At 39.9% G+C, this 15,922-nt stretch overlaps 1 protein-coding gene and 1 long non-coding RNA gene across 4 annotated transcripts in view; both read left to right on the top strand.

Moving 5' to 3' along the window:
• The window catches only part of CUL1 (cullin 1), a 114,416-nt gene that overhangs the window by 54,921 nt on the left and 43,573 nt on the right, over positions 1–15,922 (top strand). The window lies entirely within an intron of this gene.
• Positions 6,872–15,113, top strand: LOC131508797 (uncharacterized). The gene is made up of 3 exons (XR_009260153.1): positions 6,872–10,005; positions 13,885–14,073; positions 14,184–15,113. It is a non-coding gene; the product is annotated as an uncharacterized LOC131508797 (long non-coding RNA).

Genomic DNA, 15,922 nt, shown 5'->3' with positions numbered 1-15,922 from the left:
CTCTTGTGTGTACTTCGAACACATTGAATGAGACTGCGTCAGAAATTCAGGGGCAGGAGGCTTGGACGTTGGCATAAGTAGGAACTATGAGCACTGGCTATGACAGAAAGTTAGCATTTAGAGTGATTGGTCCCCAATTTCATTGCAAAACACTGGTGGTGATGCTGGAGACTGAATAGCTCTCCGGAAGAATGAACGGCCCTGAAGGGTACATCCATTTATCGCCATGCAAGGCAGCAGCAGCGAAGTGGCTGCCTCACGTGCTGTGGCCCTCCAGTCTCTCTCAGGCCAGTGGTGTTTCCAGCTGGCGTTGCAGTTCCTTATCGTTATGAGTATAAGCATGAATAGCTGTGTTTTGAAAGAACAAAATAAACAACCATAGAATGAAAAGGGATAGGAGAAACTGTTAATACCGGCAACAGAAGAAAATGTTTTGAAAGTCAGCATCATCAGATATAAGAGATTCTTACTACAGTAGTAAAGTAGGAACAGGATGCTATGAAAAAAGAACCCTTATTTCAAATGAGAACTCTGATTTTAAGGAAAGTAACAGAGCTAGGAGAATAGGCGACAGTGAAGTGAAAGGACACAAAGCTTTGGTGCCTGAGAACTAACCCAGGAGGCCTGATATCTGACCGTTAGGAATTCTGGAGAAAAGCAGAGGAGATTTTTTTTAAACTTATGGTATCTTTCTGTAAAGAGAAATAAAATCATTTCTCAGAATTGAAGATGCTAAATCTCTAGTGCCCAAAATAATGAGAAGATTGATATTAGGGGAAAAATTACGAAATTTCTGTGCACAGAGAATTAAGACATCTCCACGAACCCATGGATTGGATTTAAGGGAGCAGGGTAAAGTTCCAGGATTAGTATTGTCCGATTGGCCTAGAGAGCAGCCAGTGTGTATCAGAGCTAGAAGACCAGGGAGCCATTGTGATTGTTGCAAGAATTAAGACCATGGATACGATGAGTAAAACCCAACTTGAAATTGCCCATGTGCAAAGCCCTAAGCTGTCCTTCACAGAGGCACAGTTAAGGAAGATGAATGTAATTTAACATCCTTTTCCCCCGTACAATGTCCGAGTCTTTTATTATTGAGTCGTAGGAGTTCTCTATGTATTTAGGGCACCAGTGTTTGGTCGCATAGGTTTTGCTAATATTTTCTCCCAGTCCAATGCTTGCTACTCCTTTTCTGAATGGTGTCTTTGGATGAGTAGGTCTATTTTATTTTGAGGAAACCTAATTTAATTTTCTTTTACAGTTCCTGCCTTCTGTGACCTTTAAGAATCCTTTCCCCTAGACGATAAAGATAATGTGTTTTTCTCATAAAAATTCATGGTTTGGGCTTTGACATTTAGGCCTCTGATCCATCCATGTAACTTTTGTATATGGTGTGAGGTAGGCTTGAGGTTAGTTTTTCCACTGTATGGACATCCATTTTTATTTCTGCATTGTTTGTTGTAAAGACTTGTCCCCATAGATTGCTTTGATGCCTTTGTTAAAATTAAATGATAATATAGGTATGGTTCTATTTCTAGAATATTGTTTCATTGATCTCTATATCCATCCTAAAGGAATGATACATTATTGATTTGTTTTGTGAAATATTTTTGCATCTGTGTTCATGTGGGATATTAATTGCTGTTTGCATTTTTGTTTTTGATTACTGTCACATTATGAAAACTCTTAGAAGTCAGGTAGTATAAGTCTTCCCAACTTTGTTTCCCCCCCGCCCCCCCCACTTATTGTTAGGTCCATATTTAGCTTGTCAATTTCTTCTCTAAAATAACTGCTGGAATTAAAATTGGGATTGTATTGAATTTTTTAATAATGATTTTATTGAGATGCCATTCATAAGCCTTAGAATTCATCCATTTAATTAGTTTTTCAGTGATTTTTAATATATTCAGATGTGCTCAACCATCACTACAGAAAATTTTTGAACCATTGTCATTACCTCAAAAACCCTGTACCCTTTAGCTACCATCCCTTTACTCTCTTCACCTCCACTAATCTGTCTCTAAATCTGTCTCAATAGATTTGTCTATTCTGAACATTTCAGATAGATGTGATCATATAATATGGGCAGGATTGTGTGCTCCCCAAATTCATATGTTGAAGCCCTAGCCCTCAGTTTTATAGTATTTGAAGTTTGGGCCTTTGGGGGAATAATTAAGGTTAAATGAGATCAAATGGTGGGGCCCTAAGCCTATAGGGGTGATGTCCTCAAGAGGAAGAGACCCCAGAGAATGCGGTCGCCCCCCCAACCCCAAGTAGGAACAGAGGAAAGGCCATGTGAGCATACAGGGATGGGGCAGCCGTCTGCAAGCCGGAAGAGAGCTCTCACCAGGAGCCAACCCTGATGGCACCTTGATCTTGGACTTCTAGCCTCCAGAACAGTGAGAAAATAAATATCTGTTGTTTAAGCCACCCAGTCTATGGCATTGTTTTAGCAACCTGAGTAGACTAATAATACATGCCTTCTGTGACTGGCATCTTCCATTTACCATAATGTTTTCAAACTTCATCCATATTGTAGCATATATCAATATTTTGTTCATTTTTATGGCCCCATATAATAACCCACTGACTGGGTTTATCACATTTTGTGTATCCATCCATCAATTGATGGACATTTGGGTTATTTCTGCCTCTTTGCTATTATGAATAGTGCTGCTCTAAACATCCGTGAACAGGTTTTTATATCGACGTACATTTTCATGCTCTTGGGTAGATAACTAAAGTGGAATTTGGGGGTCAAATGGTAGCTGTATGGTTAACTGTTTGCATAACTATTTTCCAAAAGTGGCCATATCATCCTACTTTCCCACCAGCTGTGTGTGAGCCTTCCAGTTTCTTCACATCCTGACCAACATTTGGTACTATTTTTTTTTTATTCTAGCCATCATCCTGATGGGCATGAAGTTTCCTCATTGTGGCTTTGATTTATGTTTCCCTGATGACTAACGATGTATCTACCTTGCTTAGAGAAATATCAGTTAAGATCCTTTGCCTTTTTTTTTTTTTTCTTAATGAGAGAGAGCGCACCCTTGTGAAAGGATGAGGGGCAGAGGGAGAAAGAGAAAAAGAGAGAGAGTGTTAAGTAGTCTCCACACTCAGCAAGAGCCCCTCGTGGACCTCGTTCCCACGACCCTGGGATCATGACCTGAGCCAAAGTCAAGAGTCGGACACAACCAACTGAGCCACCCAGGCACCTCTCTTTGCCCTTTTTTTTTTTTTTTTTTTTTAATTTATTTTTGGGACAGAGAGAGACAGAGCGTGAACGGGGGAGGGGCAGAGAGAGAGGGAGACACAGAATCGGAAACAGGCTCCAGGCTCCGAGCCATCAGCCCAGAGCCTGACGCGGGGCTCGAACTCACGGACCACGAGATCGTGACCTGGCTGAAGTCGGACGCTTAACCGACTGCGCCACCCAGGCGCCCCTCTTTGCCCATTTTTTAACTCGGTTGTCTTTTGAGTTTTAAAGGTTTTTAATACTACACACAAATACTTTATCAGATTTGTAAATATTTTCTCCTATTCTGTGGGTTGACTTTTCATTATCTTGATTGTTCTTTGGTATAAAAGTTTTAAAAATGTTGAAGTCTAATTCATTCATTTTTTTTCATTGGTTACTTTTTGTCGTTACATTTAAGAATCCCTTGCCACATCAAAGATCATGATTTAGCGTTCTGTTTTCTGCTAAGTGGTTTATAGTTTTAGGGTAGACATTTAGGTCTTTGACCCATTTTGAGTTTGTGTGGTGTGAGGAGTAAGGGTTGAAAATTCATTCCTTTGCCTGTGGCTGTCTGAATTGTCCCAGCACCAGTTGTTAAAAGGCCATTTTCATTTTCCCCCCTTGAATGGTCTTGGCATTTTTGTTGAAAACCAGTTGTCCACAGACACCTGGGTTTATTTCTGGATTCTCAGTTCTGTTCCACTGATCTATATGTCTGTCCTTTGCCAGTACCTCTCTGTCTTGATTTGTGCGGTGTAGGAACTTTTTAAGTATTTGAAGTATGAGTACTCCACCTTTGTTTTTTCAAGACTGTTTTGGGTTCCTTGCAATTCCATATGAGTATCAGAAGGCACTTGTCGCTTCCTACAAAGAAACCAGCTGGGATGCTGATTGGGGTTGCACTGGACGTGTATATCAGTGTGCGGACTATTGCCATCCTAGCAATACTGCCCTCCTACCTTTTTTTACGGAAGTATTTGAAGGTATAAATTTCTCAAAGGAATTTTTACCTTTATTCCACCAATTTTGGTGTGTTTTGTTTTCGTTATGATTTAGTTCAAAACATTTTATAATTTTCCTTGTTATTTCTTTTTTGACTCTTACATTATATAGAAATGTTGTTTAGTTAGAAATGGTTGAGGTTTTCCAGGGTAGCTCATCGTTCCTGATTTCTAATATAATTCCATTTTGGTCAGAGAACACTCTGTATGATTTCAGTCTTTAAAAATGTAGAAAGGGCCATTTTAATGGCCCAGAAAATAGCCTATTTGATGAGCATACGGTGGACTGTTGAAAAGGATATGGAGGGGCGCCTGGGTGGCTCAGTCAGTTAAGCATCCGACTCGGTTTCGGCTCAGGTCATGATCTCGCGGTTGAGTTTGACCCCCGCATCGGTCTCTGCTGTCAGCCCAGAGCCCAATTCAGATCCTCTTGTCTCCCTCCCTCTCTGCCCCTCTCTTGTTTGCGCGCGCTCGCGCTCTCTCTCTCTCTCTCTCAAAATAAAAACTTTAAAAAAAAAAAAAAAAAAAAGGATATGGATTCATTAGGTGTAGATGGTGTTGTGCTGGAGCAGGATTGCGTCGGCTTGTGGGAGGTGAGGGTGCACTTCTCTCCCCAAGCCCCTGCTCAGTAATGTTCCATTAGGAGCTGGAAATCTGCCTTGGCGGGAGGATTACCCCACATTTGGTTTGGTGTATTTTGAAGCTCTGTTAGAAGAATATACACTCATGATGGTCTTTTTATTTTTATTTTTTTTATTTATTTATTTTTTTTTTTAGATTTTTTTTTTCAACGTTTTTTATTTATTTTTGGGACAGAGAGAGACAGAGCATGAACGGGGGAGGGGCAGAGAGAGAGGGAGACACAGAAGCGGAAACAGGCTCCAGGCTCCGAGCCATCAGCCCAGAGCCCGACGCGGGGCTCGAACTCACGGACCGCGAGATCGTGACCTGGCTGAAGTCGGACGCTTAACCGACTGCGCCACCCAGGCGCCCCTCATGATGGTCTTTTTAATAAATTGACCCTCCAATTAGTACGAAATGTCTCTCTGATCTCCGGTATTATTTCCTTCAAGTCTGTTTTGTCCAGTACTGTTACAGTCTCTTTAGCCTTCTTCGGCTTAGTTTGCGTGATCATCTTTCCCCATCTGTTCACTTTCAACCTGTCTGCGTCTTTGCACTTCTGTTGTGTCGTCTGTAATAGCATAGAGAGTCCTCCCCGTATTTGTCCCTTCCGGTCTTCCTTGTCTTTGGATTGTAGGTTTTAGTCTATCTGTTAACATTTATTGGAAGTATTAATAGGTTGATTTTTAGATCTACCTTTTTTTTTCTGTTCTTTAAAACATTTCTTTGTTCCTACTCTCCTCTCTTCTTCTGCATTATTTGGAATTGTTTAGAATTGCATTTTAATGTATCTGTTGACCTTTTTAGGTGTTCATCTGAGGTTGTGTGTGTTCTTATTCTAAGGATTACAGTGTTCTTTTTTTCTTTTTCCTTTTTGCCTAGAGTTGACCCTGGAGTTTGCACTGTGTGGATCAACTTACTGTCAGATTTTTTTCAATAAGTACAGTATTTAAATGTATTTTCTCTTTATGATTTTCTTTTCTCTACCTTACGAATTGTAAGAATACAGCATATAATACATGTAACATACAGAATGTGTGCTAATTAACTGTTTATGTTGTTGGTAAGGCTTCTGGTGAACAGTAGACTAATAATAGTCCAGTTTGGGGGGAGTCAAAAGTTATTTGTGGATTTTGTACTGCGTGGAGGGTCAGCACCCTTAACCCCCACATTGTTCGAGAGTGAACTGTACTTAGAGTTCATAGCATGTGACCTCACGGAGAATGTAGAAACCTTCAACTGTACAGTTCCATTTACTATCCCACTAGCCTGTTGTATGATACATCTACATATGCTTTAAACCCACAGACAGTATTATAAGTTTTTGGTTTAAACCATCCTCTGTATTTTAAAGAATTAAGAAAAGTAATCTTTTATACTTTATATTTACTTTATAATAATCTTGATACTTATATTTACTGTTTCTAATGGTTTTCATTTCTTTCTGAAGATCTAAGGTTCCATCTAGTATCAATTCCCTTCCGCCTGAAATGCAAGTCTGTACTATGTGAAGTCCCTTAGTTTTCTTTTTGGAGAATATTTTCACTGGAAAAAGAATTTTTGATTGATGGGCTTTCCCCCTCTTCAACATTTAAAGATGTTACTACTCTGTCTTCTGGCCTTTGTATTTGTTAATGAAAACTTAGTGGTAATTTTAATTCTTGTTTGGTATGTTACAAGTAACTTTTCCCAGTTGGCTTTCAAGAATTTCTTCTCCCTTTTGGTTTTCAGCAGTTTATTTTCTTTTTCTTTCTCTCTTCTTCAGAATCGATCATTTTTTTTTTTTTTTTTAATTTTTTTTTTAACGTTTATTTATTTTTGAGACAGAGAGAGACAGAGCATGAACGGGGGAGGGTCAGAGAGAGGGAGACACAGAATCCGAAACAAGCTCCAGGCTCTGAGCTGTCAGCACAGAGCCCGACGCGGGGCTCGAACCCACGGACCGTGAGATCATGACCTGAGCCGAAGTCGGCCGCTCAACCGACTGAGCCACCCAGGCGCCCCAGAATCGATCATTTTTGATGGTCTCTCTGTGTAAGTCTTATCTCCTCATTCTGTTGTCAAGCCCGTCCAATAAATAAGTTATTCTAGATAATATTCAGTTCTAGAATTTTTCTTCATAGTTACTATTTTTTACTGCAGTTAGTTTTCACTTATTATGACCATGTTTTCGTTCATATCCTTGAGTATAGATATAGGTACATTGTCTCCTAATTCCAACATTGGGTTCTCTCCAGATTAGTCTCTCGATTACCTCTTCTCTTGAGGGTGGGTCTCATTTTCTTGTTTCTTTTTATATGAGCAAAATTGGATTGTGCCATTCCCTCCTTCCGAGACTAGGCTACCCTTCAGTATAAACTTCTTTTTGTTGTTCTCTGGTGGCTTCAGACAGTTGGTTTTATATTTATTCTAGTTTAGTTACTTTTTGCCAGAAATTGTGGTTCGATACACTGGTACCAATCACAGAACCATGGTTTAAGTATAACTTAAAGTTTCCATGTCGACTAAAACAGCCTCCACAGTGACGTGAGTGTTGGGATGAAGTCAGATTGGAGGTAGGGGTTTGCAGTGAACCGTATTTTCTGTCAGCAGGAATTCAGTAACTTATGCAAAGGTCGATTGGTCAAAGAACAGTATAAACATGTGATTTGAAGATATGTGCATATCTGCCTGGACAAATCACCTCTTAAATTGAAAAAAAAATTAAGAGTGGTTGCTACTTAAAAAAAAAAAAAAAAAAAGGATGCCTGGGTGGCTCAGTTGGCTAAGTGTTTGTCTCTTAATTTCAGTGTCATGAGTTCAAGCCCTGCATTGGGCTCTGGAGCCTGCTTTAAAAAATAAAGAAATAAAAGAGTGGTTGCTATTGGGGTGCCTGGGTGGCTCAGTCGGTTGGGCATCCAACTTTGGCTCAGGTCATGATCTCACAGCTCTTGAGTTCGAGCCCCGTGTCGGGCTCTGTGCTGACAGCTTGGAGCCTGGAGCCTGCTTTGGATTCTGTCTGTCTCTCTGTCTCTCTGTATCTCTCTCTCTCTCTCTCTCTGCCCCTCCCCTGCTTGTGCTCTGTCTCTCTCTGTCTCTCGAAAATGAATAAATGTAAAAAAAAAAAATTAATTAAAAAAAAAAAAAAGAGTGGTTGCTACTGAAGGTGTGGAAGGGTGAACCGTAGCACTCTTGCTTTTTATTGTAAGTTTTTCTGCATTACTTACCTAAGGTGTAAGTTCTTAGAAGAAAACTCAAATTTTAGCAAGCAGGAAATCTAACCACTACTGTCTCTAGCCACTACTGACTAATGCTTTCCACGCCAGACTCTGGGTAATGGGAAGGGTAATCCTAATTTGGGAACGAATGTGAAGTTCAAGTCTGGATAGAAACTTGAAGACCGATTTTAAGAGGTTTCCTTTTGTTAAAATTGTGCCTTTTGGTTTGTTCTGTGAGACCGGGTTCCTTGCATTGTGTCCAGTCCTCTCTGAGGAGGTGAGGCTGGGAGGAATGATTGGTAGCAGGGGGAGAGTGTGTCCTGTGCTCCGGCCTTTCCTCTGGAAAGAGTACTTGGTGAAGAAGAAAGAATTGTGTGCCTAAAAGGTTTTTATTAACCCCCTCCCCCACCTTCAGAAGTAACAGCTGTTGAAGTCCAGAGGGGCACCTGGCGGGCCCAGTCGGAAGAGCATAGAACTCTTGATCTTGGGATCGTGAGTTCAACCCCACGTTGGGTGGAGAGATTACTTAAATAAATAAAAAAAATAATAAAGGCCAAGCAGATACATCAACTTTTATCTTCATGCCCAATAGCATGAAGCTTAGTATGCGTAGAATAGCATATTAGATGCTATTCTTTTAGGTTCCTTTTTTACTTGTGTCTTTTTAACATATTTTCATATGGCTCTATGAATATACCAGTTAGTGATTCTAAGGTTTTGGGTTTTGTTGTTGTTGTTGCTGTTGTTTGTTTGTTTTTTAAGTGCTTCATCCCGTGGGTGGCACAGGACCGTAGTTGGTCGGGTGTCAGTCACGACACAGTGGTCATTACCTGCACCTGTGCAAACTTGACTATCCCCTGTTCTGTCAGCATTAAGGACCTTTTGAAGAATTTGCCCTGAAAAAACCTTTTAATACAAGCAAGCTCAGGACCTAAACTTACAAAGTGGGTGGGAGCAGATGAGCAGGAAATGCTTAGTTCCTCTGTGACCGGAAGCTCACGGGCAGTACTCACGCCCTTGGTGCTCATGGAGCACGGTGACAGGTGGAAAACACAGCCCTCCTTGACAAGGGTCTTAAAGATGCAGCGGAGTGAGACTGCGTAAAACCTCCGAGGAGTGTCTTAACCATTTAACTTTTCTTTACTTACAAAGAGTGTTAGGATAAATCTGTTTGAGTGTAAACGGCTAATCTTTAAGTAAACCTAAAAATTCCATCGAAGGATGTTGTATTTTAACTGGTAGCATTTTCTTAGTGGTACTTAAAGTAACGATACGTATTATGATTGGTGTCTTAGATGAAATTTGGTCAATACATCACAGGTTTTATAGCCACTCTATGTTCTTTGACATTGTTAAAAGCTGCGTACCGTATCCTCAGATAAATCTAACAGGGTATTTACCTAATTCCCTATGTTTGCCGTATAGATTGTTACAAGGTTTTTGCCACTGTGAGCAATGCTGTGATAGTTTGCTAGCTAAGTATTTTTATAATTTTGTGATAATTTCCCCATGATAAATGCATATAGTTGTTGTATCAAAAGGAATGTGCTTTAAGGCTTTTGAATATTTCTAAATTTTATTCCAGAAAAAATCCTAACTGTGTACTCTCTGACCCCCAATGGATAGAAGCTCCCATTTTCCTGCACTTTGGCTATCATTGGGCTTCATTGTTTCTTTAAAGACCTTTGTTAATTTAATAACTGGGAGATGAATATACTGCCACCAGACAGAAGTCAGTCCGAACGAGGTAACCTAAGAAGTTCCCCGGAACCAAACACCTAGAACTGTGTGCTTGGTAAAAAGTATGAGCCTCTGTGTGGAAGCAGGAGGCTATGATATGGGGAGGAGTGCGCTCGAGGACAGAGGCCACACAGAAAAGGAGACAAAGCCTTGTGCCTGGGCGAGGAGGGAGAGAGCTGCCGTTTCCATGGAGATCTTTAGTGACAAGGTGAACTGGAAAAATGACGGACTTTCTCTCCCACGGAGGCAACTAGAAAGTAGTTTGAGATAAGTTCTGGGTGTGAGGGGGGTGGGGAACGTATGTCCCGAGAATTTGTTACCTTCGGCGTGTTTGGGGTTGGAGTTTGTATTACCACCTTAGGGGGGAGGATTTCCCCAAGCTGGGAAATTAATACAAAGACCCCACTAAAAATGAGCTGAAAAAAAGTTACCAAGCAAAGGAGAGATCCCACCAAAACAAGTCAGCACATAGAACGAACAGCAGAATGAGAGCCTCAAGAATGTCAAAGAAAAGGATCTTTAGAGTGTGCCCCTAAGTGTGAAAAATGGTTACATCAAAGAAACAAAAATACTGCGGAACAAAATAGAAATGACAGACTTTAAGAAGAAACTGGGAAACTCTACAGATGTAAACTAAGATGTTTAGAAGTAAACAGCAAATTTGACACGGTTGAAAGAATCACTTAACCAGATGATAAATCAAGAAAAATTAGGAAGTTTGAACAAAGAACATGAAAATGTCCAACATACATGTAGTAGAAAATAGGGGAACAAATATTTGAAGAGTTGACAACCCAAGAATTTTCTAGAATTAGTGAAAGGCAAAGTATGCATATCAGATTTTAAGGGTAACCAAATAAAATAATGTAACTCCAGAGCGATGTAAGAACTACAGTGGAATAAGGAAGCCATCAACCTGGTAAAAGAAAAAGGAGAAAACAAAAAAGCAAAGAAAATAGAAAATAAAATTTTTTTAAAAAATAATCAAAATAAGATGGTAAAAAAATAATCCAAATAGCAATGTATAAAACAGTATATAACAATGTATTTATATTTGGGTTTTATAATAAAACCAAATTTATCCATTGGAGACCATCAAACTCCCATTTTTTTAAGAGCGCGTTTTGCTGTGGTTTGCAGTAGACGTAAAAGTAGAAAAGTAAAGAGATGGAACCGGTGTACTTGGGGTAAATTCTAGCCAGAGAGGGGAATAACCATCCTAACATCCGGTCCAGTGGATTTCCTCAGGCACTATTGTGAGGAGGAAACATGGTTACTTCCTACTAATAACAAGACCAAGGGACCAGGAATATAATTCAAAAGTTTATATACTTGTTAACAGGGCCTCAAAATATAGGACCGATATTTTAGAGAGGTATAAGAGAAACTGACAAATCTATAATTAGGAAGATTTCCACTAAAAATTCTCAGTAATTAATACCCAGAATTGACCAGCTTACTGTAATGGGATCTTATATCCATTAGAGAATGGACGTTCTTTTCAGGCAAATGTAAAGAAAATCACATATTCAGCTGTAGGTCTCATCACATTTTATTAGTATTTTTTTTTATTTTATTTTTTTTTATTTTTTTTTTTATTATTTATTTTTGGGACAGAGAGAGACAGAGCATGAACGGGGGAGGGGCAGAGAGAGAGGCAGACACAGAATCGGAAACAGGCTCCAGGCTCCGAGCCATCAGCCCAGAGCCTGACGCGGGGCTCGAACTCGCGGACCGCGAGATCGTGACCTGGCTGAAGTCGGACGCTTAACCGACTGCGCCACCCAGGCGCCCACATTTTAAAGAAACTATCAAGGGGCGCCTGGGTGGCTCAGTCGGTTAAGTGTCCGACTTCGGCTCAGGTCACGATCTCGCGGTATGTGAGTTCGAGCCCCGCGTCGGGCTCTGTGCTGACGGCTCGGAGCCTGGAGCCTGTTTCAGATTCTGTGTCTCCCTCTCTCTCTGACCTTCCCCCATTCATGCTCTGTCTCTCTCTGTCTCAAAAATAAATAAATGTTAAAAAAAAAAAAATTAAAAAAAAAAGAAACTATCAAAAAGATAATATTCTCTGATTAATTCTAAAGTGAAATTAAGAGGTTTTTAAAAAAAGATTTTTTAAAAGTACCCTTTGGAAATAAAATTTAACTTTTTTTTTTTAATGTTTATTTCTTTTGAGAGAGAGTGAGCACGAGCTGAGGAGGGAGACAGATTCCAAAGCAGACTCCAGGCTCTGAGCTGTCAGCACAGAGCCCGATGAGGGGCTCGAACCCACAAACCGCAAGATTGTGGTGTGAGCCAAAATCAGACACTTAACCGACTGAGCTACCCAGGTGCCCTAAATTAACTCTTAAGAGAACTGTTAATAATGGAAAAAAGAATATGCAGCTGAATGTAAGGGAAACCCATACGGATCAGACTTCGGTGATGCAGCCTGAGTGGTGTGGAGAAGAAAATCTGTAGTTTTATTTTTTTTTTTTTTTTTTTTTTTTTTTTTTTTCAACGTTTTTTATTTATTTTTGGGACAGAGAGAGACAGAGCATGAACGGGGGAGGGGCAGAGAGAGAGGGAGACACAGAAGCGGAAACAGGCTCCAGGCTCTGAGCCATCAGCCCAGAGCCTGACGCGGGGCTCGAACTCACGGACCGCGAGATCGTGACCTGGCTGAAGTCGGACGCTTAACCGACTGCGCCACCCAGGCGCCCCGAAAATCTGTAGTTTTAAATGCTTACATTAAAACAAAGAGGAAAGGTTACAAAGCCAATAGACCAAAACGAGAATTTCTAGGAGGAGAACAGTTATAAAAGAGGTACATGAAAAAGAACAGAATGAATAAACAGAATGAAATAAAGATAAACAAAAATAAGTCCCAAACTGGTTCTCTGCAGAATTAATCATAAAAATATTTAAAATAAATACAAGACCTCACAGAAACAACAGGTTTTTTAAAAGAACCAATTGACAACTGGACAGTGTACTTGAAAAATTCGCTTGAAATGGGCAGTTTTCTAAAAGCAGCAATACCTACAGTGGGGAAAGAATAGACCATGTAAAATACATGGTTTGTGAACCATTGTGTATCCATGCAGACAAATATAAAATTACATTTCTTCCTCATACACAGTTTTATTACTTCAGGAAGATGAGAAATCTCAATGTGAAATCAGGTGAAAAAAAATAATGCACTAGAATTCGTGCTTTGGGAGAGAAGATTTCCTAAATAAAAATTAAAGCATAAGCCATAAAAGAAAATTTGTATAAATTTGATGATGACAAATTAAGAATTTCTCTTTACATAATGCTTTCCATTAAAAGAAGTTAGGCTGCAAACTCCAAGAATGTAAGAATTGCAATATATGATGATACAGTAGGGATTTTCACAATGAAAAACTGCCAGGTCAAAAAGACAGCTCGGTATTAATCAGTCCGTAATACTTACTGTGGGCTTACATTTTAAAAAATGTTTTCCAGGCAAAATTCACATACTGCAAAGTGCACAGATCTTAAGTGGATAGTTTGAATTCTTTTTGACAGGCATATACGCTCAGGTAAACCATACCCTAATCAAGAATACAGAAAGTTCCCTGGAGCACCTGTTGGTCAGTCTTTGCCCTTCAAGGAAAAGGAAGTCACTCTTGATTTCTATCACCATAGAAATAATTTTCCCTGTTTTAGAACTTCATATAAGTAAAACCATACATATCTGGCTTTTTTCCTTCAACATGTTTTTAAGACTGATTCATGGTATATCAGTACAGTAGTTCATTAAACTGCTGAATAGTAGTCTACTCTGTACATAACACCATGATTTCTACAAGAAACTGCCAGGGGCACCTGGGTGGCTCGGTCAGTTGAGCATCTAAGTGTTGATTTCGCCTCACTTGTGAGATCGAGCCCTGCAACTGGGCTCTGTGCTGAGAGCGCAGAACCTACCTGGGATTCTCTCTCTTCTCTCCCTCCCTGTCCTTCCTCCAACTCAGGTGCGTGCGCACTCTCAAAATAAACATTTAAAAAAACAAAAGATTTTTCTGAAGTGATTATGTATTACACTGTCATCATCAGTGTCTGAGCAAACTCTTTTTTTTAAAAGATTGTGAAGGATATGACGTAATATACAGAAGAGAACGTGAAAATTATAAACTCAGGAGAATCTTCGCCTCGCTGTAGTCAGAGAAATACGTATTAACACCGTGGCGACCCGCAGTACAAATGTGTGGAAGAGGCTGTCGGCTGTTAAACAGCACTGGTGGCTGTCCAGCGACAGCACATCTGACAACAGGTAGTGAAGTTTATGATGGACCCCTTTCTCCCATCACCTGCCCGTTCTGTAGTGTGAGAAACTCAAACCTGTATGTATGCGAGAGAACTTAATAGTACTATCCTTTGCAGCTTTGTTGGGAACTACCAAAACCTGGACCTCAACCAAAGTGATCGTTCGTAGGGTCCATCAACAAGAAAACGGAGGACTTACTGTAAGGGCTAAGCTGTATCTAAAACTTGAAAACATACGGAATGGTAATTTCAGGTACAGTGTTACAGTAAGATATAAAAACATACGTAGGAAGTGCTGTGCACCACATCATGGGGTATTTGCCCCTAGGGAAAGCAGAAGGAAGGGAGACACTGGGGAGCAGTACAAAGCAGGTCTCTTGCAGAATCTGTACTATATTTAATTTCCTAAAAAGTTGAGGGAGGTGTAGCTGGAATGAGACCATGGGAGTAGGAGATTTGTCCAAACTGCATCATCAGTTTATAAGAGTTCATTGTATGTTATAAACTGTGATTCCCTGTACATTTGAAACGTTTAATGAAGTGATTGGTTGTTTTAAGGCAGAGTTCTTTGATTACTGAAGCTAAAGATTTTTTTTCAGCTTTTTAACCACTAATACGTATTTCTTTCAGCTTTGGGATTTTCTGTTGGTATGCTCTCCCCATGTTTCTGTGGAGGTTAACTTTTTCACGTTTTTAATTCTCTTAATTGATTAAAGATAATTAACTCGTTAGAGATCTCTTTTACTAAGATATTTTCAGAATCTCAGATTAAGTGCTTAGATTACTTTGCTTAGAAAAGCCTTCTCCAATCTCAGATCAGGAAACAGTTCGTGGGTATTTTCTTTGTTTTATGGTTTAGGTTTGTATATTTTAAGTCTTAACCCTTCTGTGTCATGTATTTTGGAGTATGGAATGTGTTTTGAAATCACCTCTGTCTTTACGCACTAACCTGAAACAGGCCAGAATTTATTGTCTTAATGATTTTTCTTTCTGAGTCCATGTTGTCTGTTCGTTTTATCCAAGTGGTAATATGTGCAGATGAACTGAAATCGTGCAGATGAACTGAAATCGTATGAAAGGTTGTATAACAAAGTAGCGTGGTTCTCTGCCTTCCCCGCCTCCCAGTCCTCAGCAGCTCCCTCCAGCTGTTTCAGACTTCCGCTGTCTATCCTGTGACTTACGCAGCTCCCTCCCTGTCAGTACTGCACACGCGTGCTGCACATCTGTGATTGATCAATTTTAGACATTTGTGACTTCCTGTGATAAGAGGTTTCTTGGACTGCCATTTCTTCTGCTTTTTGTCCTTCGTCCACAAAGTGTAGCTTTGTTTACATTCGTTTATGAATAATTTTAAAATAAAGCTTTAGTTATTTTGATATTTATAATACATGCTTCTAGAAATATAGCTAGGCATCAAAATAGACTCTGGTTATAGCTTTTTGTTTTTCTTGAAGGAGATAATTACTTTTTTTTCTCTTGTATGGAACCTTTGTACTGATTGCCAGTTTTTTTCATGCCTTCTGAAGGACAGTTTCCCACAAGGTCAGTCACATTACGTGATCTTAGAAGGTCCTGTGTTTCCTTGGTGACCTTCCTCAGAACATTCCTTCATTCGCAGCAGGCTGGTCCCTGGGCCTGCTGACAGGCTTGTAAGTGGGGCTGGCTGATGTCTAGCTTCATTGCTTTGGTGGATGGGGTCTTATTTTCACTGTAGTTTTTTTTTTTTTTTTTTTTTTTTTTTTTTTTACTATTTATTTTTGAGAGACACAGCATGGGCAGGGGAGGGGCAGAGTGAGAGGGAGACACAGAATTGAAATAGACTCCAGGCTCTGAGCTTGTCAGCCCAGAGCCCGACG

The sequence above is a fragment of the Neofelis nebulosa genome, chromosome 4 (genome assembly GCF_028018385.1).
Source record: "Neofelis nebulosa isolate mNeoNeb1 chromosome 4, mNeoNeb1.pri, whole genome shotgun sequence".
Classification (NCBI taxonomy): Eukaryota; Metazoa; Chordata; class Mammalia; order Carnivora; family Felidae; genus Neofelis; species Neofelis nebulosa.
This window is presented reverse-complemented; position numbering and strand designations above follow the sequence as displayed.